Source organism: Choloepus didactylus, chromosome X, assembly GCF_015220235.1.
Source record: "Choloepus didactylus isolate mChoDid1 chromosome X, mChoDid1.pri, whole genome shotgun sequence".
Classification (NCBI taxonomy): Eukaryota; Metazoa; Chordata; class Mammalia; order Pilosa; family Megalonychidae; genus Choloepus; species Choloepus didactylus.
Window position 1 is genome coordinate 115,920,586 of NC_051334.1, and position 24,915 is coordinate 115,945,500.

Below are 24,915 nucleotides of genomic sequence, written 5' to 3' on the forward strand. Positions count from 1 at the left end.
TCCTCACCTATCCCAACTCCAAACACTCCTCAGCCCCTGATCCAGTTTGCTAATGCTGCCATTTTGCAAAACACCAGAAATGGACTGGCTTTTATAAAGGGGGGTTATTTGGTTACAAAGTTACAGTCTTAAGATCATAAAGTATCAAGGTGAGGCATCAACAATAGGTTACCTTCACTGAAGAAGGTCATTGGCATCCGGAAAACCTCTGTTAGCTGGGAAGGCATGTGGCTGGCGTCTGCTTGCTCCTGGGTTGTGTTTCAAAATGGCCCTCTCCAAAACATCAGCTTTCAATGGCTGTCTTCAAAATGTCTCTCTAAGCTGCAGAACTGAGGTCCTTCTGTTTGTGAGCTCCTTTATAGGGCTCCAGTGATTAAATCAAGACCCATGCTAAATGGGGGGGCACCCCTCCATGGAAATAATCTAATCAAAGGTATTGCCCACACTTGGGTGGGTCACATCTCCATGGAAACAACTTAATCCAAAGACTCCAACCTAATCAACACAAATACGTCTGCCCACACAAGATTGCATCAAAGAACATGGTGTTTTGGAGGACATAATACATCCAAACCTGCACACCCCCAAAGATCATCCTATGAAAATGTAAGCAGTGAGTGGATATCAGCCAAATGATCCATCCTGGCTCTGCTGCCTCCCAGTAGTGGCCATCAATCACTCTTAAACAAAGGTTTATGAGGCTGCTAACCGCTTAACATGGATCCATACTAGCCCAGATCTTTATTAGCTATATTCTGTGTAGTCTGTCAACTTGCTGAGCTAGTCAACCGGAGATAAAGAGTTTTAGGGCAAACATTAGGGGTAGGAAAATGAGGTCAAGGATATAGCAGTATGGGGAAATTAAGCAGAGGGCTTGACACAAGTCATTAATTGTATACCACTTTACATCAAAACATTGATAATAAGCCTTATTTACATAGATCATGAACATTTTGAAGACGTTTCTATTTAGATAAATGTTTCCAGTATGTGAGAGACTTTTAGGGTGCTCTCAGAAAGTGAACTGAACACCACCTTTCTGGAAAAATAAAATAATTTGGGTTTCAGTTATGATATTCTCTATCTATATCTAAACCTCCAAATCAGTTTGGAAGAAAACATAGATATTCTGGAACTGGTTGTGTTAAAACTTTGGTCTAAAATCATTTGTCCCCAATCTGGTTTAAGGTAGATTCTGAATCAGTTATAAAGCCATAACTCATATTATATAGTACATATTCCCATACTTCCTTAAATAGAGGCTACTAAATATAATTTAGTCTTTTCAGGAAGCTTCAACATCCTTATAATTAATGGGACTGATTGTATTATGCTAAACAACCTTTAATAAAAAGCTATAATACAGTATAATACAAATAATATCTATGCTAAATGGCTCCAGACTACGGTGCTTTGGAGATTTTTAAGACTTATTTCATTGTTTTCTTCCTCACTTAAAGAAGTATACACTATCAATTCTTACTGTTGTCAGTTTGCTTATAAGCAGGTTTGCCTTCTAATTTGCTTCCAGCATTCATTCATTCAAAACCATTTACTGAGTGCCAGTCATGTGTTCCCAATAGACACAATATTGGGCACTGGAGATAAGAGACACAGTCCCTGGTATCTAGGAGCTCACAGTACAGTTGAAGAGACAGACAAGTGAAGAGGCAATTATAATACTGTATTATATGTTCTAGGACAGAAGTAGGCATAGGGCACCATCGGAACATATAAAATGGGTTACCTAATCTAGATGGGGTGAGGAACAGGTTGGGGATGTCAAAAAAGGCTTACTGAAGGAAGATATCACTGAGCTGAGTTTTGAAGGATAAGCGTGAGTTGTCCAAATTGTATAGGGTAAAGGGTGATTTAAGAAGATGGTACAGCAGCATATGCTTATATGGCAATCCAGGCAAAAAGTAATCTGGTCTTGAATAGTAGTAGCAGCTCAGATGGAGAGTAAGACAGATATTAGACATCTGGGAAGTATTTATTCAACACAATTTAGTAATTCATTGAATGTTGGGGTGAGCGAGGGGCAGAGTTTAGGAATAAGTCTGGGTCATAATATGAACAAAGGAATCATTCAGCAGGATGGAAAATAGAGAAGGAGCAACTGTGAAGAGGAAGACAGATTTAGCTTTGAACATGTTAGGTTGGGGGGGGCAGAATATTTTCAACAGGCAGGTGATGTATGGTCTCTTGGTGTGTGTGTGTGTGTAGGTTTTTGAAAAACGGAGAACCAAAGTGTGTGTGTGTGTGTGTGTGTGTGTGTGTGTGTGTGTGTAGGTTTTTGAAAAACGGAGAACCAAACTTATTTAATCTGTGAATAAAATAAGAAAAATAGCTCTGACTGAGGACCATGTGAATATGAGCTTTATGGTGAGGAATTTGTGGAAACCACTTGTGTGTGTCTTAATTCAGCACCTGAAACAATATGTGCAAAACAGGACTCCTGATTTCCACTCACACTTCAACATATTTCTCCTCCAGTCTCCTCCACTTCAGTTAATGTCAAACCACCATCCACTCAACTGCTTGATCCAAAAACCTAGGAATTGATCTTTAGGCCTTTCTTTACCTTACCTAACATATCCAATCAACCTGCAAGTCTTGTCAAAAAATATACCCTGAATCCATTCATATCTCTCCATTTCCATTGCTCCCACTCTACTCCCAGCCACCATCTCAGATCTGGACCACTGCAAAAATATCCTAACTTGCCTTCCTACCTCTACTCTTGCCCAAACAAGGCAACCTGGTTCTCACCTCAGAGTCATTCCATTTGCTAGTCCCTCTGTTGGTTGCTTTCCCCTGATTTACACATGATCAAATCCTTGTTGTTTAGCTCTCAACTCAAACATTGCATTGTTAGAGAGGTCTTCCTTGACTATCCTGTTAATTCTGGCCCTTGCTTCATCTCTGGCACAAGTCACTCTCACAGAATTACAACATATGTTCTTTATAGCCTTTGTCTCTATATATGAAAACTACTTCGTAACTTGCCTTCTTTTTTATTGTCTACCTTGCCCCTCCCCCAACAAACACACTAGAAGCTCCCACAGGGCAGGAATTTTAGGTTTTGCCCACATTTGTATTTACACTCCTAAAATAGTTCTTAGCACAATAATAGCTGTTCAATAAATATTTGTTACATTTCTAATGAATGAAAATATTTTGATTATTCAGAGGCATTTTTGTTTCCACTACCTGTTTCTGGACTGTGGTTCTATAAACTGAGTTTGCTGGATAAGCAATATGTTATTCTAAGTATATATATCATGAGACTATGAAGTCATAAGATTGATTTTTTAATGTGATTCATAAACTGTCTCTGAAATACACAGATTCACACAGCAAAATTCCATTTTTATACAATGGACTGACATAAATTGCATTCTGAACAAATTGATTTTCCAGGAATTAGTAGTACGTCTTATTAATGTATTGAGAATTCTAATCTATTTGAATAATGATGGAAGAGCAAACTTTCTTTGTTATACTTTTCACAATATGTGGAAGCACAATGAAAAGACATAAAGATCCAGAAATAGCAATTAAACCTTCAAATTTTATGTTTTGAAAATTTCACTTCTGTCCAAAGAGGAGCCTATCTTAATTTGAACCCCTCTCAATTTCCCTTGAGTTTTCAGACAAACTGGGATATAACTATTTCAGTTACAGGCACCCTCTTGCCTGTAAGCTTCATCCTCTGGGTAGGCGCACTGACATAAATCACAAGGGATTCACTGTCTCTCCTCACCTCAGGGGAAGAGTCAATGGATCAATTGTCATCCCTGCAAAAGAAGGATTTTAACCAAACTATCCAAAGCCATTTACATCTGTGTGCTGTCCCTGATGACCTCCAAAGACATCCACGACTACCGGATATTGCTTTCAGATGCTGCTACAGACCCAGAGATGAAGGTGGATCATGTTTTGCTATTGCTTTCAGATGCTGCTACAGACCCAGAGATGAAGGTGGATCATGTTTTGCTATCGTAGTTAGGCTCAATCATGAAACTACTCATCTGAGAACTCAAGTCCTCTTCCTGACACTCCCTTGCAGCTTGTATGCCTAGTTATGTCAGAGTGGGCAGGGAAGGGGCACTGTTCTGAGAGGTGCTAATGAATTAAGGAGTTTAATTCCCATCTGAGTGTCACAAGCATACTTTTTTCAGAGGCTGCCCTACTCATAAATACCCCCTCACAGTAGTTGTTACAAAATCCTATAAAATCATCTGGGTAATCTACAGAAGTTCAACAATGAAAATCTTACCCAGGTATTTAAATATCACTGTTACTCTACCCAAGACTTCGTCTTCTCATATCAGGGACAGAGAGAAATGCACCTAAAATAAAGCTGAGTGTGTGTACATGGTGCACAGAGCAGGGTTCATGAGCCCATATCTGATCACACTGTTATCATAGCATATTTATCTCACTGGGAAAAAGCTTTCCCTGCAAGAAATACATCCTGAAAGAACTCAATTCCACCTATAAGAAGTGACAGATCCATAGTCAGAAATACTCCCAACTAAGATAAAATTATATACACTGCTCTGTTTGCTGCTGAGTCAATCAAAAGGATAAAAGGTAATATAAATCTTGCTCTGCTGATGCTCCATATAGAAGACAGTTGGGAATCATGGACTTGAAAGCCATCAAGAAAGGTTTGCTTTACTTGGAAATAAGGTTTGCTTAACCCACAAACATCAAGTTCTATCTTAGAATATATAGACATTTCAAAGTGTTTTGTTTTGTGTTCGGTTTTGTTAGGTATTGAGGAAAGAAACCTAGTATGATCTGTCATGAAACCCTGACTGCTCAGCCTTCAGCATATATGCTGAATCCGATCATTTACCACCTCTGCTTCATCCATCCTGGTCCAAGTCACTATCATCTCTAGCTTGAATTACTGTAATAGCCTTCTTACTGATTGATGTCTCCGATGCTGCCCTTGTCCTCCCAACCCATTCTATTCCCAACACTGTAACCAGAGTGATCCTATTAAAACAAAAGTCAGGTCAAGTAATTCCTTTACTCAAACAACCCATCCCAAATTGATCCAATTCTCATTTGGAATAAAAGGCAAATTCCAGTAGGAAGCAGCAAGGCTAGGATTTTAACCCATTCAATCTGCCTCCAGAGCCACTGTGTCCTAAAAGCTTTAAACTTTGAAATAGTCTTCATTTAGTTACCATCTTTAGTTGTCTGCTATTTTTACAACAAACCTGTCCCATCCTGCTGCTCTTTAGTACCTCAGACCACTGCTGCCCTCTTCTACCTAGGCTTACCCTTTTCTGCCTGTGCCACATATGATGAGCCTTTCCCTCCAAATTTCCCACCCTCTATCCTCGAGCAACATGTACTCATCATGCATTCTTTCATGAATTCAGAAAGTGACTATGGACTACCTACTATGTGCCAGGCACTGGGGATACAGAGATGAACTCTGCCCTCAGTCTAGGAGCTCACAGTTTAGTGATACAGAGATGAGTGTTTGCAGACTGATGGAAAAGATGCCAGTAGAGAGGGATCTCAGAGATCAGAGCTGTGATCTCTCTGAAGTGACAGCCAGAAAACATGCTAACATCTGCCCTCATAGATTAAAAATATGCATTTTTAACAAAAACTTTCTAGAGAAAATGACTGAGCCTTGGCCCAGAAGAGTGATGCTAATGGCAGCAACTCCAGGTTCTGTAGCAAGCTAATAGGTTCAATATATTAGGACAGGGTTCTTTAAGAAGCCCTTCAATCAATGTCAGGTAGGTCATTGCTCATTCTCACTACACAAAGGGCACCTCCTTAAAGAATAGTCATTATAAAGGCAATGTTTTTTAGGGGCTAATGAACAAGGCCAGGACCTGGCTTCAATGCTACCCATATTGTACCCATGTGCACTGTGTCAGGGAAGGTGTGATCAAGGGCCTATCCCAATACATGTATCAATAACCCAGATTATAGCATGTTAGATCACTATGTAGGTTACAATATAAAAATTCTGGGAGAACACAATGTACCCAATTTGGCCCAAATCAGAATATACTGAGAGTAAATAGTGATAGAGATGTGAGGTTATAAGTTATAAAGCTACACAGACATGGTACAAGATTAATGGTGGTAACTACCAAAATGCAGCATTAAATACATAATGTTCTCCTTTTATTTTTCTGGATATTTAAATAAATACTTTTGAAGAAAACAAACTATCCCACTGTTGGGTATCTAACCAAGAGAAAAGAAAACTTATGTTCACATAAAAACCTATTCACTAATTCTTATAGCAACTTTATTCATAATATCCAAAAAAAGTGGAAACAATCCAAATTTCTTTCAACAGATGTATGGATAAGCAAATTGTGGTACCATGAAATAAAACTGAATATCACGGAACACCACTCAGCAATAAAAAGGAATGAACTATAAATACATACAACTTGGATAATTCTTAAATGCATTTTGCTAAGTTAAATAAGTCAAACCCAAAAAGCTACACATTGCATGAGTCCATTTATATGAAACTCCAGAAAAGAAACAACTATATGGATGGAAAATAGATCAGTGGTTACCAAGGGTTAGGATGTGGCAAATGTTCAACTATAACATGGCATGAGAGACTGTTGGGGGGGTGATAGAACTGTCTTGGATGCTGCTGGTGGATACACTAATCTAGGCAATTGTCAAAACCCATAGAACTACATGCCATAGAATGAATTTTACTGCATGTAAATGTTTAAAAATTCAACCAGGATGTCAGGGGGGAAGAGGGAATGGACTGCAGGCCGTGACAAATGAATCTAACTGTATTACAAATGAGTCATATAATCACATTGAAGGGAATGGGGGAAAAAGGAGCCAACCTAAATAACTTAGGAAGATGAGTGTTTGCAGACTGATGGAAAAGGTGCCAGTAGAGAGGGATCTCAGAGATCAGAGCTGTTTTCCTAAATAACTTAGGCAAACAGAGTTTTGACTGGATACTATAAGGGTAAAGACAAAAAAAAGTACTCCAACACTGTACACGTGTTCATAAATTTGTTTCTCACAGTGGTATGGTTTAGTGATTCTGAAACGTCTTTACTAGTATACTAACTTTGAACAAATAAGTAAATATATTGTAGATAATGAGAACCTGGTTTCTTGGTGTCAGAGAAAAAAGGTACAAAAAAGGAAAGCTAGAAGGCTAAAATGACCCCTATGGTGCTGGGTTGGAGTCATAGGCATCAATTTGGACTCATTCTTTTCTTTATGTAACACACATAGATACAGAAATAAATATAGATGTGTGCATGTGCAAATCAGTACATATTCTTTTTTCTAGCCATATCCACTGAGAGAGGCTAGAAGCTGTGATACTCCAATAGCGAGCACCCCTAAGGCACAGATCTTGGTTTTGAAATAGCATTCTCCAATAAAAAGAGGACTGGTTGAATCCAGGGCTGGAGCAGGAAAATACAAAATGAGCCTAGAGCATCTTGTGGTGATGAATGTTAAGAAATGATAAAAAAAAAAAAAAAAAAAAAAGGTGGAGGAGATGGAGGTTACGTCAAAAGGACACAGGAGGATAAACAAAGTGTGGTACATATACACAATGGAATATTGTTTGGCCATAAGAAAGAATGAAGTTCTGAGACATGCTGCAACATGGAAGAACCTTAAAAACATTATGCTCAGTGAAACAAGCAAGACACATAAGGACAAAAAGTGTGTTATGTCACTTATAAGAGGTGTCTAGAAATAGCAAATTCACAGAAACAGAAAGTAAATTAGAGGTTACAAGGGGGTAGGGGTAGGGTGTTTGCAGACATGGTGTGTTTGGTGCATATGAAGTGCTTGTAAATAACACTGATTTAAAAAAACGACACAGGAACCAATCTGAAAGGTTCAATGGCCAAAGTTGGAACAATTTGAGCAACAAACTAAATAAAGATAATATAGAATTACAACTCAGAGTATAAAATAAATATTCATTAGTCCTTGCTCATATAAATAAATAAATGGTGAAGAGGAGACAACCCTTCCTTACAGAAGAACTCCAATTAATAAATGTAGAAGGAATGAGGAAAATAGAAAATCACCATTAGAACACCACAGTAATAATTGCTGCAACCAATGGATGCTCATATTAGTGGGCAAATTTTAAGCAGAAACAGGGTATTTGCATGTTCTCCAAGTATCTCCCTGAAAATATTCAGTAATTACAAAAGGGAAAACAGCAAGTTTACAGTGAAGAATTCTGGTAGACACTACCTTAACCAAGTGATCAAGGTTACCACTATCTGTAATATATAGTGACATCATGTACTTCTTGATACGATGTGCAGAGAAGGGCACATCACCTCTGTGTTATCCTTCCTAGTCATATTTAACCCCAATCTAATCATAAGAAGACACTGGAAAAGCCCCAATTGAGGGACATTCTGCAAAATAACTGTCCAGTACTCTTCAAAAGTGTCAATATCATGACACAAGGAAAGACTGAATAACTGTTACAGTTTGGAGGAGACTAAGATATGACAGCTAAATGCAATGTGGGATTCTGGATTGTATTCTGGAACAGAAAAGGACATTAATAAAAAAAACTGGTGAAATCTTAATAAATTCTTTAATTTAGTTAGCAGTATTATACCAAGATTATTTTCTTAGTTTTGATAATTGTGCCTTGGTTGTATAAGATGTAAACATAAGGGGAAGCTGGGTGAAGGGAAACTTCTATGATGTTTTTTTAAAGTGAATTACCTTTTCTAGGAACATGAAAGTAGGAAACTTTATAATAGAAAGTACACTCCAGAAGAACACTCCCATTGGATAAGAGAATAGTTACCCCTTGTTTGGTTTGCTAAAGCTGCCATTATGCAAAATACCAGAAATGGTTTGGCTTCTATAAAGGAGATTTATTAGGTTACAAATTTACAGTTCTAAGACCATAAAAGTGTCCAATCTAAGGCATCAACAAGAGGACACCTTCACTGAAGAAAGGCCAATGGTGTCTGGAAAATCTCAGTCAGCTGGGAAGGCACGTGGCTGGTATCTGCTGGTCCTTTGCTCCCGGATTGCGTTTCAAAATGGCTTTCTCCAAAATGTCTCTGGGCTTCTGTTTCTCTTAGCTTCTTTCAGTTCTCTGCTTGGTTCTCCTGGGGCACATCTCTCTCAGCATCTGCGAGTCCTCTCTTAGCTTCTCTGGGACAAACTCTGGGCTTCATCTCTCAGCTTAGCATCTCCAAACGTCCTTCTGTCTGCATCTCCAAGCATCTGCAAGTGTGTGGGCCTATGTCGGCAGAGAAGCTGAGAGAGACATTTTGGAGAGCAGCTAAGATATGTAATCCAGAGTTTGCCCCGGGAGAAGCTAAGAGCTGACACAGACCCAGACATTTGGAGATACCCAGATGCTTAGAGAGAAATGCCCCAGGAGAACCAAACAGAGAGCTGAGAGAAGCTAAGAGACACAGAAGCCCAGAGACATTATGCAGAAAGCCATTTTGAAACACAACCCAGGAGCAAAGGACCAGCAGACACCAGCCACATGCCTTCCCAGCTGACAGAGGTGTTCTGGACACACTGGCCTTTCTTCACTGACGCTATCCTCTTGTTGACGCCTTAGACTGGACACTTTTATGGCCTTAGAACTGTATATTTCAAACCCAATAAATCCCCTTTATAAAAGTCAGTCCATTTCTGGTATTTTGCTTAATGGCAACTTTAGCAAACCTGAACACCCCCTCATATTCAATCTATACAAAGAAACATCATAAGATAGAGTGAGGAATAAGAAAAGAACATATATGTCAACTCTATCTCTGGCTAATGCCTATCAAAGTCACTTGCGTCAATTTTTGGCAGTGATTTTTAGCAGCGTTTTTACTATTTAATTGGAAAACTGGGGAAATCACTATTGCTGCCAAGGTGAATATTGGGATGCTGAAATCAATGCATCTGTAGCTTCATGTCAGAAGAAAATTAGGGTTTCCTAAATTTCTTCTCCTGAGAAGTTGGTGTGGTTGTCAGCCACTGTGGCAGCTTATCTGAAGGCTAGAACAAGCAATCAAAGAGGCCAAAACTACCTTGGTTTGCTCAAAGTAGAAGCCGTTTAAGCACTTTTCAGGTGTCTTTAATCTCTCTTACCAGGCTTCTGGAGCCACTAGAGTGGAAATTAAGGTGACAAAGTAACATAGTAGATTACATGGGAGCCTAGAGCATCCCCAGACTGAATGTATTTAAATCTATATGGAGAACTTCACGGATGTGACACAAAAGGGTGACTAATACCTTGAGTCCCAATAAGAACTATTGGAACCATGATAAATAATAATACTTAGTGCTTGACACACTGCTTAAACACCTTTAATCCTCACAACAGCTGCATGAGATAAAAAACAAATACTATCCTCATCATTAACAGATAAGGAAATTATTCCACACTGAAGTTAAATAAATAGCCCAAATCCAACCGTCAATAAGTGGAAAAGCCAGGCTTTAGACCTAGACAGTCAAGGTCCAGTAGCCATGGTCTTAATTACTGTGCTATGGTGCCTCTGCATGAAGGCTTGTGACAGAGAGCTCTCATTCCATACCTAAGAATAAGGAACCATACTGAGGAATGTGGAGTTCTGCAATACCGATTTGCTATTTTGAGCCTTGTGTATTACCAAGATTATGCCTTCTGCTTAGGCATATTATAGATCCAGTTTGAAAATTTACAAAAATATCACTTGTCTAGCAGTTGATGTGCTCCCAGTGCAGTCCCATTTTCTAAGCATGAGGCAGAGCCAAGTGATGTCCATTTAGCTCATGCTCATATTTGAGTTTAAAAAATAATTTATCCCTGCATAATTTTGAAAGGAGTCAACTGCCACACCACCCAAGGGAACCCACGAAGTTCTTAGAAAGCCATTCCAACTCACCCACCCCTCCCCCTCAATTTAGTTGTCTTGAATGATATGGGTGGTTCTAAGGCTGTACTAAGAAACTGTTTGGTCCTTTGCTCATATTAAATGGGCATTCTGAAATAATTTACAACATCTTAGAAAACTGTACCCACATACCATTCTGTTAGGTCACAAAGATTGAATAGTCAACAAACATGGATTTCAATCATTAATCAGGAACACTCCAGTTAAATAATTTATCCCACAAAAAAGTCCACTCTTAATGTTTGAGACCATCTTACTGCAATCTTCACAATTTTGAGGCAGGCATAAGCTTCAATTTTAGAAAGTATCTACTAAATACTTGCATGAATATATAAAAAGGTTTACTTATCAACTCTGCTGATGAACCAAAGCAGGAAAGGATTAACTAATTCACTGGAGGGCAGAATTCCAATTCAAAATGTTTTCAATAGGCTAAAAACCAACAGAAATTCAATTACATAAATACAAGATGGGGGAAGCTTGACTTGACAGCAGCAGTTCATGTGCAAAGAACTAGGGGACTTGCGCTGACCACAAATGCAAAAGAGTCAGTAGTGTGCTGTGGCCTCTAAAATGACTAACTTCAGAGATATTAATCTGCATTAAGAGAAATAAGGTCTAGTCATTCCAGTCATTCTTTCCCAGCTGAACAGTGTACATCTAGAACGCTCTTGTCCAATTCTTGGCATCCCCTTTTAAAGGCAGTGGCAGCTTCAGAATTTCTATATAGAAAAGGCTTAGGATAGTGAAATATTTAGGAATGTGCTGTCATGTCAGTAATTTATTTGATGATATTTCAGCAAAAGAAAAAAGAAAAAGATGAAGCAAATAGGACACAAAGTTAACAAAAAGTTAAATCTAGATTATGGGTATACAGCTCAGTATTTCTCTGTAAATTTAAAAATTCATAATAAATGGTAAAAGAGGGTGGCCTCAGTGCAGCAATCTGATTGGAAAATAGATGGGGCAGCTAGGGGACTTGTCTTAAACTGCATTTACATAGTAAGCATACATTTTTACTTAATTTTAAGTAAATTTGAAATGGCTTTGGTGGGGACTAATGGAGATTTGGAGAGCATAAGTTAAAGTCTCCCAAGACACTATCATTGTTGGAAAGTCCTAGTAATTTCCTTACCCCAAACTCGCAAAGACCACAGAAAAATAAAGGAGGCCAGGGAGTAACAAGCACTCCTGGTGAAAGCTCCGCCCCCACCCCCCCATGCTTTCCTCCATCAGCTTCACCAATACAAAATGCTCAAGAGACCAACACAAGAAGCAGGCTCTGATTAGCAATGATCATCTACCTCCTTTTAAGAACTAATCCCAACATGTCTAACATCCCTGTTCACCCCTATCACATGCACAAGTCCTGGCCTGCATCATTATCTGGATTCTTAACCCCTTAGGGCTCCATACATTCCCTAATTTGACTCATTCCACTTCTCAATGAACCCCAAACCTTCCCACCATACCCTCTGAAACTCAAAGCCCATAATTAGCAAATTCTTCCACATCCTCAACATTTTGTGCACTTTCTTGTTCTAAAGGAAGCCTGGCTTTTCCATGAGGTTCCAGCATCCATACAGCCCTCTCAGATGGAGTATACTTTCTTTCCCACACCTTTCATATCACTCACTGTACCTGGGAGTGAAAGAGTACCCTCCTTCCTCCTGTCAGCCAGATCCAGAACATTTCTCCTATTTCCTAAAAAACTCCAACATACTTAGAGTGAACACCATCAGACTATGCCAACTGCCACCCCTCTTTATGACTGTCCACCAACATTCCAGTCACTCTCCCACATTCATTCATTGGAAATGTTAACACCTGGCTCACAGTCTTTTTCTCCCACAACTTCTATGATTTCAACAACCACTTGAGGATTTAGCCAATCTCTTAGTCCTAAGTCCCTTAAAGTCGCTTCCAACAATCTTTTGTTTCTCACCATACTAACTCAGCTACCAACTCCCATGGTCACACTCTAGACAATAATTGCATCACATCTATAATTTCAAGTATCCCTCTCCCACATAATGTAAACCTACAATACATGGATCCTATCACCCTCACTCTCCATCTCTCTTTTCATATCTTCACTTTTCTCCTTACCCAGGTGAAAATTCATGGTCCATCATTATATTCACTGCTCACAAAAATCTGCAAGTGGAGATTTATACCTACCTTCCTCCCTCCATTGTAGTCCACTTAACCCGAGTTAAGGACAACTTCACCTAAACTGCAGAATGGTCCTGCTTTAAACATTTGACCAGAAATCTCAAGTGGACCATTAGCAATGCCTGACAAACCTAAAGTTTCCTAGTCGGTACCCTGTCCTTCTCACACCTCTCTTCCTTCATGAAACCTCTAACAACCCCCCTTCATAATTCTCAGTTGATGACTTCACAGTTCACCGAGAAAATAGAAACAGAAGAGAACTACCTCATACTCAAACCAACAAATCTATCAACTTACCTGCCTCTCTACCCATATACTTTGACTTATACTTTGACTTCTCTCCTGTTACTAAGTAAGAACTTTCCACATTCTCATCTAAGGCCATTATTTCTACTTGTGCATAGGATCACTTCCACTCAGCTTTTCAAGAATTTTGCTACAGTAGTTAACACCTCTCTCTCCACAACACTGACTTTGCTTTCCATCCATATGCTGATGGATCATTCCCATAAGCATATAAGCATGATACAAAATCTCCCTTTTTAAACAAACCAAAAAAAACCCTTCTTTGACCACATATCCACCACCAGTTACCTCACAATTTCTATTCTATTTATTGCAAAACTCCTCAAAATAGATGTCTATAATGCGCTCCTCATTTCCTCACTTCTCATTCTCTCCTCAACCCACTCAAAACAGGCTTTGTTTCCATGCTACTGACATCACTTTTATCAAGGTTGTCAACGACCTCCATGTTTCCAAATCCAAAGGCTAATTCTTTTTCCTCATCTTATTAAACTTCTCAGCAACATTTGACTCTGCTGATTATTCCTTCCTTTTTGAAACATCTTCTATTGGCTGCTCTAACCACAAACTCTCCTGTTTTTTCTCCTTCTTTTCAGCCACACTTTCTCACTCACCCTTGCTGATTCTTCCTCCTCTTCCCAAACTCTAACCACTGGAGTGCTCCAGGGCTCAATTCTTGGATGTTATGTCTTCTCTATCTACACATTGAGGACTCCGAGTCCCAAATGGCAATATAGCCGTGACTTACCCTAATCTCCAGATTATTCACTCCATATCTCCACCCTGATATCTAAAAGGCAGCTCAAAATTAACATATATCCCCAAAACAACTATTGATCCTGTTCCTCCAACTTCTTCCTCACCCAGTCTTTCCCATTTTAATTAATAGGACCACCTTCAACCAGTTGTTGAGGCTAAAATCCTAGGGTATGAACCCTGATTCCTCCTTGTTCCTCACACAACACATTAATCCATCACTCAACCCTGCTGTCTCTGCCTTCAATCCCAATCTAACTTCTCAAAACCTCCGAGGCACCATCACTTACTGTCTGGACTATTTCAGTAGCTGCTTAACCATTCATTCTGCTTCTGTCCTTGTCCCCTGGTCTATTCTCCACAAAACAGCTAGAGTGATTGTCGCAGCCCATGAGGGCTTTGCCAGTCCAGAGGCCAAAGAAGACACCAAGCATTTTCTGATACATGAACTTTTATTCAGGGCTTACCAACAGGGTGAGAAGTCACAAAGAGGTCATGACGGCTCTCTTAGGCTGGGTGGGCATCACATTCACAGGGAAGTTAGCCGCACAATTAAAGAGGACGGCAAGCCAGTTATAAGGGTTTGAGACAAAGACATTTCTAAGGGTATAAGCGCGGGAAAAGAGTCTTGATGGGGGGAGGGGGTGGTGATCAACAGATAAACACAAGACTGTTAACACTTGGGAGCCAGGAAGCAGGTAGACTAGACTAAAATTTGATGGCAGGAGGTCTGCAGTACATTTACATCTTACTCTTTTGTGAGACCAAGAGTTTCTCACCTCTTGCTTACTTCCTGTTTCACGTTTTAAAGTTACAATTTAAGGTTAATCTACCGTTTTCTCTTTACTGGCTTACAAAGATGATAAGTTAAACATTAGCTGCCTAGGTCACACAGACTGCTGTGTGCCAAGGTCTGCAGGCCTATTTTGCTTAGGCCAGGGGCTGCCACAGCGATCTTTGTAAAAACATAATTCATAGCACTTCATTTTAATATCTAAAATCTTCCAATGGATTCCAATCATGATTAGAATAAAATTTAAATTTTGCTCTGACTTTTCCCTCAGCCCAGCTTGACCCCTTACTTTATTCAGGTCTTTGATAAATATTACCTCCTCAGAAAGGCATGTATATGATCATCCTACCTTAAATAGCACCCTCCCATCACTCTCTATTCCCCTACCTTGCTTTGTTTTCCACTGTAGGACCTATCACATTTGTAATTATTTGTTTACTTGCTTTTGGTTTGACCCCCAAACTTAGAATGTACGCTCCATGAGAACAGGGACTGGGTCTATTTTTCTCGCTAATGGTACATAGTTTCTGGGTGCTCAACAACTGAATCTAGAGAAAAGTGATCAGGATAATCTGGAACCACACCACAGTTTAGAAGAAAGAAGACCTAAAGATGCCATGACTGTTTTTGTATAAAACTTTGGCTGTACAGAGGAGAAAGCTAAGAGGAAGAAGTTACAGAGAGGCAGGAGGAAGACGTTTCTAATAAAAACAGAGCCTGAATAAGCTGCCTCATTAGGCAGTGCACTATTAGGTATTTATCTCAGTGATGGGAGGACTGACATTTATTGGGAGTCTGCTATATACCAGGTTTTATACAAGGCCCTTCATATAAACTAGATACATTGCATCATTTTGTTTAATCTTCACAACTGTATGAGGTAGATTCTATTACTACCATCTCCATTGTCTTAGTTTCCCAGCTGCTCTGACAAATACCACACAATGGGTTGGCTTTAACAATGGGAAATTATTATCTCATGATTTCAGAGGCTGTGAAGGCTAACTTCTTCCTGCGTTGGTAGCATTCTGGAAGGATAGCAATCCTTGAGGCTCCCTGGCTTTCCCATTACATGGTGATGTCCTCTCTTTTCCCTTCCACGTTCCCGTTGACTCCTGGCTTCCAACACCTCCCCATGGCTTTCTCTCTATAAGACTTCAGTAATAGGATGAAGACCCATCCTGATTCAGTTGGCCACACCTTAACTAAAAATAACATCTTTAAAAGACCCTATTTACAATTGACTTACAGGGGTTTGTTTGCTTGGTTTTTAGGAATGGGATTAAGATTAAGAACATTTTTTTCTGGGGTATATCACTCAATCTGCCACACTCACTTTATAGATTAGGAAATTGACTCTCAGGTGTGCAAAGTGGAGTCTTTTCACATACCTACCATACTGCTTCCAAATGCTTCAGGTGAGAAACTCCTATCTGACAGGGCTACTGTAGAGTAGCAATGTGCAAACATGGTCCACAGACCCCAGAGGTCCCTGAAATGCTTTTCAGGTTTTTGTGAGCTCAAAACTATTTTTACAAGAATCTAACACATTGTTTGCTTTTTTCACTCTCATTCTCTCATGAATGCATAATGGAGTTTTCTAGAAGCAACATGACACGTGATGAGTCATCCCTCTATCAGATAATGGAATGTGGGTTTGTATACTCTTGTTGTTCTAATTTTTCTCAATTTTAATTCCTCATATGGTAACAGAAACAAAAGCTCCATGGGTTCCTCAATAATTTTTAAACCACTGCTGGAGATCAGTGGAGGTCTAAAATCCAAAGGCTTCTGAAATCCTTTCCATTGAATTTAAGGATTTCAATGGAGTTGTTTAGAAAACAAAGTTAACCCCCAAACCTCTTTTTGTTAAACTCCCAGGTGTGGAAATTCTTTGTCAAAAGTCAGTGTCTTCGCAGATGACCTAAGGGTACATTGACTGAAGAATGGACTGGTGTACTGTGGTGTACGCATACAGTGGAACATTGAGCAACTACAAGAAGGAGTGAAGCTGTGAGACACACAACGAGGTGAATGGATCCTGTACACAGTATTTGAGTGAAGTACACCAGAAATAAAGGCAAACACTTTAATGCCTCACCAATATGGACTAACTACAATGTGTAAACTCAGAATTGAATCTTAGAACATAGCCTAACATGGACATAATTATTGTAATAGTCCCTAGATTGTAAGCTCTTACAGCAGTTAACTCTATCCCTGAATTGTAATGCCTATCTCTAAACTATGAGATGCTGATCCCTTAGCGTATAACCTTATTGGTCTCTGGAACAATGCATATCTCTGAGACACCTGAAACTCAGAGCTAGAGCTCGGCAGATATGAATGTCAGTATTAGTGCATACAGCCACTGCTAAAAAACAAAAACAAAAACAAAAAGCTGAAAAAGAGCCCAGACTTCAATTAGTGATATGAATGAAGCAGGTCTGGTTAAGACCAGGGCAAGCCAGGCCAAAGGGTAAAGGTTGAAACTGACTGTGTTTTAAAACTTCAACTTCCATATGAGACCAAGGGAAGAGATATCTATTTGGTACAGGATCTAAATTTTCTAAACGGTACAACTCTACTGTCAATTTGTTCAAACACCACAATTGCATGGAACTTTGAATAGAAAGTGAGATACGGTAGGCTGGAGTGAAATAGTGACACATCCCAGAGTAATTTGGGCAGATAATAAAAAATATAATTACAGCCTCCCCCTCCCCAGCCCCGAGGATCTGGGGGAAGGTGCGGATGTGTTGGACATCCTCACCTGGACTGGTGTTGATGTTGTCACAAACATTGGGACTGGCGGTTTGATGTGCTGAGCCCTCGATCATGGGACTTGCCCTTATGAAGCTTGTTACCACAAAGGAGAGTCTAAACTTGCATGTAATGGTGCCTAAGAGTCTCCCCCTGAGTACCTCTTTGTTGCTCAGATGTGGCCCTCTCTCCCTCTAACTGCGCCATCTCGACAGGTGAACTCGCTGCCCTCCCCCCTACGTGGGACCCGACTCCCAGGGTTGTAAATCTCCCTGGCAATGCAGAATATGACTCCCGGGGATGAATGTGGACCCGGCATCGTGGGACTGAGAGTATCTTCTTGACCAAAAGGGGGATGCAAAATGAGACGAAATAGTTTCAGTGGCTGAGAGATTTCAAATGGAGTCGAGAGGTCACTCTGGTGGACATCCTTATGCACTATATAGATAACACGTCTTAGGTTTTAATGTATTGGAATAGCTAGAAGTAAATACCTGAAACTACCAAACTCCAACCCAGCAGTCTGGACTCCTGAAGACAATTATATAATAATGTAGATTACAAGGGGTGACAGTGTGATTGTGAAGACCTTGTGGATCACACCCCCTTTATCTAGTGTATGGATGAGTAGAAAAATGGGGATAAAAACTAAAGGACAAATGGGGTGGGATGGGGGGGATGATTTGGGTGTTCTTTTTTCACTTTTATTTTTTTATTCTTGTTCTGGTTCTTTCTGATGTAAGGAAAATGTTCAGAGATAGATTGTGGTGATGAACGCATAACTATGTTATCATACTGTGGACAGTGGATTGTATACCATGGATGATTGTATGGTGTGTGAATGTATTTCAATAAAACTGAATTTAATAAAAAAAAAATACCCAGTATAAATCAAAAAAAAAAAAAGTCAGTGTCTTCTTCAAATAGAAATCTGCACACCAATGTTCACATAGCATTATTCAAATTGCCAAAAGATGGAAGCAACCCAAGTGTCTATCAAAAGATAAATAAAATGTGGTATACAATACAATGGGATATGGTTGGATAGTAAAAAGAAATAAAGTTCTGATACATGCAACAATCAGGATGAATCTTGAAGACAACATGTTGAATGAGATAAGCTTGACACAAAAGGACAAATAATGTATGATCTCACTGATATGAAATAATTAGAATATGCAAATCCATAGAGTCAGAAACTAGAAACCAGTTACTAGGGGTCAGGACAGGGGCAGGGAATGGAGAATTAATGCTTAATTGGTACAGCATTTCTGTTTGGGGTGATAGAAAAGTTTTGTAATAGATGGTAGTGATGGTAGCATAACACTTTGAATGTAATTAATACTATTTGCTTGTATATTTGAAAGTGGTTGAAATGGGAAATTTTTGGTTGAATATATGTTACCAGAATAAAAATTCTTAAAAATCATAGGATTGTACAATACAATGAACCCTAATGTATACTATGGACTACAGTTAATAGTACAATTATGATAATATTGTTTCATCAATTATAACAAAAGTATCACACAAATCAACGTTAATAATAGGAAAAATAGTATATGGGAACTCTGTACTTTCTGCCTGATTTTTCCATAAACCTACAACATGCCTTGGTGATTATAATGGAATTTTCCTTAAACAACCAGCATCCTAAATGGCCTCAGAGTCATCTGACCCTGTATCTAGGGATGACCAAAGTACAATAATAAATGTGTGCTCAGTCTCAAATCCTCTCTAAGTTTTTGGTTTGGAGATTGTTTTACTTGGTGTTTTGTTATGGATGTTTGTGTTTAATTTTAAAAAATAAATTGCTGATAGAGGGTTGTTTGCTTATTTTTTTTGGAGCAAGATTTCTTCTAATAGCCAAGTTACAAGGAAAGGAGAGTGGGCAGAAACTGAGGCTCAAAGTTAAATAAGTTTGCTGAGATCATTCTATACCCAGTATGTGGCACAACCAGAATTTTAAACCCAGGTCTACATATTACTTCATTTAATCCTCAAATCTACTCTATAAGATAGGAACACTATTATTATTTTCATGAGAAAGAGGAGGAAACTGGTGTACAGAGAGGTTAAGCAATTTGCCCAAGGTCATGCAGCTAAAAATGGTAAAGTCAGGATTTAAACACAAATATGCCTGATTTCAGGTAGAAAGAATGGTTAGAGAAGAAAATGTTTCTTAACTGAGCACCTACTGTATGTCAGGTACAATATAATGTGCTTTGATTGTCATTTGCTAAGCACTCACTACGCCAGCCACCTCACTCAATGCTTGATAGGCATTATCTCCAATTCTCACAACAATCCTGGAAAATAGGGATTAGCAAGACTGGAAGATCATCTGAAAAATATGGCTGCAATAATTATCTTCCCTACATCCATGTTCTTGGGTAGTCTCTTCCCACATCTACTCTGGGCTTGGCCATACAACTTGCCTTGGCCAATGGGACAATAACAAAAATAAGCAAGCACAGACTAGAAAAGTGTTTGGATATTAGGGCTTGCTCTCTTTTGATGCCTTTAGTAGCCCTGCAACCACCATCAGGTGATGAGCCCAGGCCAGCCCGCTGGATGGTGAATGACACATGGTCCATTCATTTCTATCACCCCCTCCCAACGACCAGCCAACCGCCAGACATACGATGAGGCCACAGACCATCAGTTGATGCAAATGCGTAAGTGAACTCAGCTGACTCATGTGAAGCAGAGAACCCAGCTGAGTCCAGCCCAAACTACCAACACATAGACTCATGAGCAAATAAATAGTTATTTCACACCACTAATTTCTGAGGTGGTATGTTATGTAGCAAATGCTAAGGATAACAATGCCCATTTTACAGAGAACAAAACTGAGGCTCAAAGAAGTTAAATAAGTTTACTGAGCTCTTTCTATACCCAGTATGTGGCACAACCAAAACTTTAAACCTAGGTCTATATATTACTTCATTTATTCCTCAAATCCACTCTATAAGACAGGCATACTATTATTATTTTCATGAGAAAGATGAGGAAACTGATGTACAGGGAGGTTAAGCAATCTGCCCAAGGTCATGCAGCTAATAAATGGTAAAGTCAGGATTTAAACCCAAATATGCTAATTTCATGCTATAAGTTCTGGTTAGTTGAGGGTTCCAGTTAGCTGATACTTCCCTACAGAAAAAAAAATTATTAGCAACCAAGAACATGGATGTAGGGAAGATAATTATTGCAGCCATATTTTTCAGATAATCTTCCAGTCTTGCTAATCCCTATTTTCCAGGATTGTTGTGAGAATTGGAGATAATGCATATCAAGCATTGAGTGAGGTGGCTGGCATAGTGAGTGCTTAGCAAATGACAATCAAAGCACATTATATTGTACCTGTAATTATTGTAATTATTAGCAACCAAGATTGTATTTAAAATGCACTGCACAGAGGAACGCATAATATAATCAAACTGCCAAATGCCAAAGATAAAGAGAGAATTCTGAAAGCTGCTAGAGAGAAGCAACATGTCACATACAAGAGCGCCTCAGTAAGATTAAGTGTCAATTTCTCACCGGAAACCACAGAGGCAAGAAGGCAGTGGGACGACATACTTGAAGTACTGAAAGTAAAAATCTGCTAACCAAAAATTCCATATCCAGCTGAACTGTCTTTCAAAAATGAGGGAAAGATTAAGACATTCCCAGATAAATAAAAGCTAAGGAAGTCTGTCACCGATAGATCATCCCTACAAGAGATGCTGAAGAGAGTTCTGCTGATTGAAAGGAAAGGACAGCAGACAATAGACTGAAGCCACATGAAGAAATAAAGCTCTCCAGAAAGGGTAACAACAAGGGTAAATATAAATACCAGTATATTGTATTTTTGATTTGTAACTCCACTTTTTACTTCCTACAGGATTTTAAAGGCAAATGCATAAAATGTATTGAGAAATCAGTGGTTTAGGACTCATAATGTATAAACTTGTAATTTGTAACAAATACTACATAAAGGTGGAGGGACAGAGGGGTATAAGAAGAGTTTGTGTATACTACTGAAGTTAAGGTGGTATCAAAGCAAATGAAATTGTTACAGACTTCAAACATTAAATTTAAGCCCCAAAGTAATTCCATAGAAAAATATCAGAGAATACACGAGCTCATAAAGACAGAAATTACAGAGTACAGGTTGCCAGGGGCAGAAGGGAAGGGAAATGGGGAGTAAATGCAAAACGGATGTTGGGATTCTGTTTGGGGACATGGGAAAATTTTAGTAATGGAAGGTGGTAAATGTACCACAATATAGTGAATGTGATTAATCCCATTAAATGGTATGCTTCGGAGTGGTTGAAATGGGAAAGTTTATGTTTTGCATAAGTTCCCATAATAAAAAATTAAAGAGTAAACTAAAGAAACAATGACAGTTAAAGGCAATACATGATCCTGGACAGGATCTAACATAGGATGAGAGATGGCTCAAAAGGACATTATTGGGACATATGAAAAAATGGAATATAGACTGTAAAGCTTTATATCAATGTTAAATTTCTTGAAATTGATAACTACTGAAGATGGATACATAAGTGAATATCCTTGTTCTTATAAAACATACATGGCAGTATTAAGGATTCAAGAAGCGTGAACACACAAATGTCCAGAAATTGGATTAACAGATAGACAGACAGATTGATAAATACATAGATAGAAAGACAGACAGACAGATAGATAGATAGAAAGAATGATAGATAAACAGACATAGTGATGTGGCAAATGTACCAAAATGTTAAAATTGGTAGATCTGGGTATCTAGGGGCATAGGAATATGCTGGAGTTCATGGTATAGGGTATGCATTATTTTTGTAACTGTCCTGTAAGTTTGAAAGTATTTCAAAATAAAAAGTTTTTTTTTAATGCACTGCACAATTCCAAGCACACAAATATAAAAAGTACAAAGGAGAAAAAGCAATGAAAAAGGAACAAGACTTCAGAATTTGAGTTATTTTTAAGAAAAAAACAACAAAACATTAGAAAGTAGGTCTGGTTTTATAAATAGGAGATAAGAAAAACTCATTAAAATAACCAAAGCACTAAGAGGAATAAAATGTAAGACAGGAGCTCATGAAAAGTGTATTTTAAACTGGAACCGAAGTAGCTAGCAGGCACCTGCTCAAACCAAGGAGGAACGCATTTATCAACACTAAAAAGCACTGCAATTGGCTGCCCCTCACATTCACAATGTGTCCTTCTACTGACTTTCTTCCATCTAAATGCTGCTTGGCATTGGAATTATTTAGATTGAAAAAGAATATGGAGGGAGGGAGTGCACATTAACACCTATTGAAGATGGCATGGAAAAAGCACTGGACTGCAACTAACTAGCCAAGTGACCTTGGGAACATTACTTAACCTCTACAGATCTTAATTTCCTGATCTCTAAGGTCCCTTCCAGCTCTAAAATTTCATGATTCTATTGTTTTACTAAAGGGAAGGTGGCAACCAGCAGTGATCCATCACTACTAAGGACAAAAAAGGACAAATGAACTCAGATAACATTGTTCCTTCATTCACTCAACAAGCATTTATCCAATGCCTACTATGTGTTAAGGCTTTGTTCCTATCCCTGGGATCATAATCCAGTGAGGGAAAGGCATATGCGAACAAATAATTACAATTCAATGTGATAATCCCTACAATAGATGTACAAAAACAAAGCACAGATGAGCTGATTAATGACAAAAATGTTGATACACAGTCCTTTAGAATTAGATGTCCCTGGATTTAGTCCCAACTTAGCTACTTACCAGCTGTATAACTTTAGCAAATCATTATCTCTGAGCCGCTCTTTCTTCATGTGTTCTCACCAAAGTAGACTCTGAAATTAATGTGAGTGTAATTAGAGCTGAATTTTGTGACTGTGGTTAAAAGGGGAAGTTTAGGGTCGTGTATGTCACTAGAAGGAAAGCTAGAGGATAAAACAGGGGACTGCATAACACAATGAACCCTGTTGTAGATGATGACTGTGGTTAATTGGACAAATATAAGAATGTTTTTCCATGAATTGGAACAAATATACATCACTATTACAAGGTGTTAATAAAAGGGTGGTAAATGGGAAAAATACACCTAATGCAAGCTGTGGACTATAATTAACAGTATTATTTTAATATTCTTTCATCAATTGTAATAAAGGTACCACACCAATGCTAAGTGTCAATAATAAGGGGCTATAAGAGGTATGGGTTCTTTTCTTTTTGGAGCAATGAAAATGTTCTAAAATTTTTATACTGTGAGCCACTGATTGTACGCTTTGGATGGACTGTATGCTGTGTGAATATATCTCAATAAAACTGCTTTTTTAAAAAATAGGAGCCAGCCCAGCTCTAGGTTAGGATGATTCAACTGAGTTGATCTCCAATTGTGCTTGACACTTGGTTTTGCAGTAATTTTTCTTCAAATTTTGGACTATTTTCTTTCAAACCTATTTTTAAAAAATGTGAATTACAGAGCCATAAAAAAATAGACTCTGAAGCTATAGTCTAAGTTGTCTATAGGTTTGTTGTCAAACCTCCAAGGAGGCAAAATATATCAAAATGGGGACTGAAGTCAGAGGGACTACTGGAGAATCAATAGGTGTGAGGAAGACGAGAATGTACAAACAAATGTTTCAAAAAGGTTAAATGTGAAGAGGAATAGGGAAAGGGGATGGTAGCTAGAGGAGGATGTGGAGCCAAATGAGAGGAGGTTGTTGTTTTGTTTTGTTTTGTTTTGTTGAATAAAGGCAGTAGAACATGTCTAATTGTTTGTGGGAAAGATCCAGTAGAGAGGGAGAGATTGATGTGCAGGAGAAAGAGAAGGATGAAGAACCCAAGTTCCTGAAATATAGGATGGAATCTAGCAGGAACTGGCCTCTTATAGGAGTAGCGTCACATCCTCCACGGCAAAAGGAGGGAAGAAAGCAGTTGAGGTATAGTTAAGAGAGTAGATTTAGTGGTGGGAAGATGAGCACATTCCCATTTTCTGGCTTCTGTTTACTCAGTGCCATCTTGGGCGAGGTCTTTATCAGTATGAGAAGGAAAGAGAGGTGGAAGTGGGAGGTCTGAAGAGAGAGGAGGAAGAGGTCAACTCAGAGAATGGTCATGTGCACACCCTCTCTAAGGAAGAGTACTGGAAGTGCTGTATGGTAACAGATGTACATTTGAAGTTCCTGATGAGTGCCCAAAAACCTAGAATTTTTAAAAA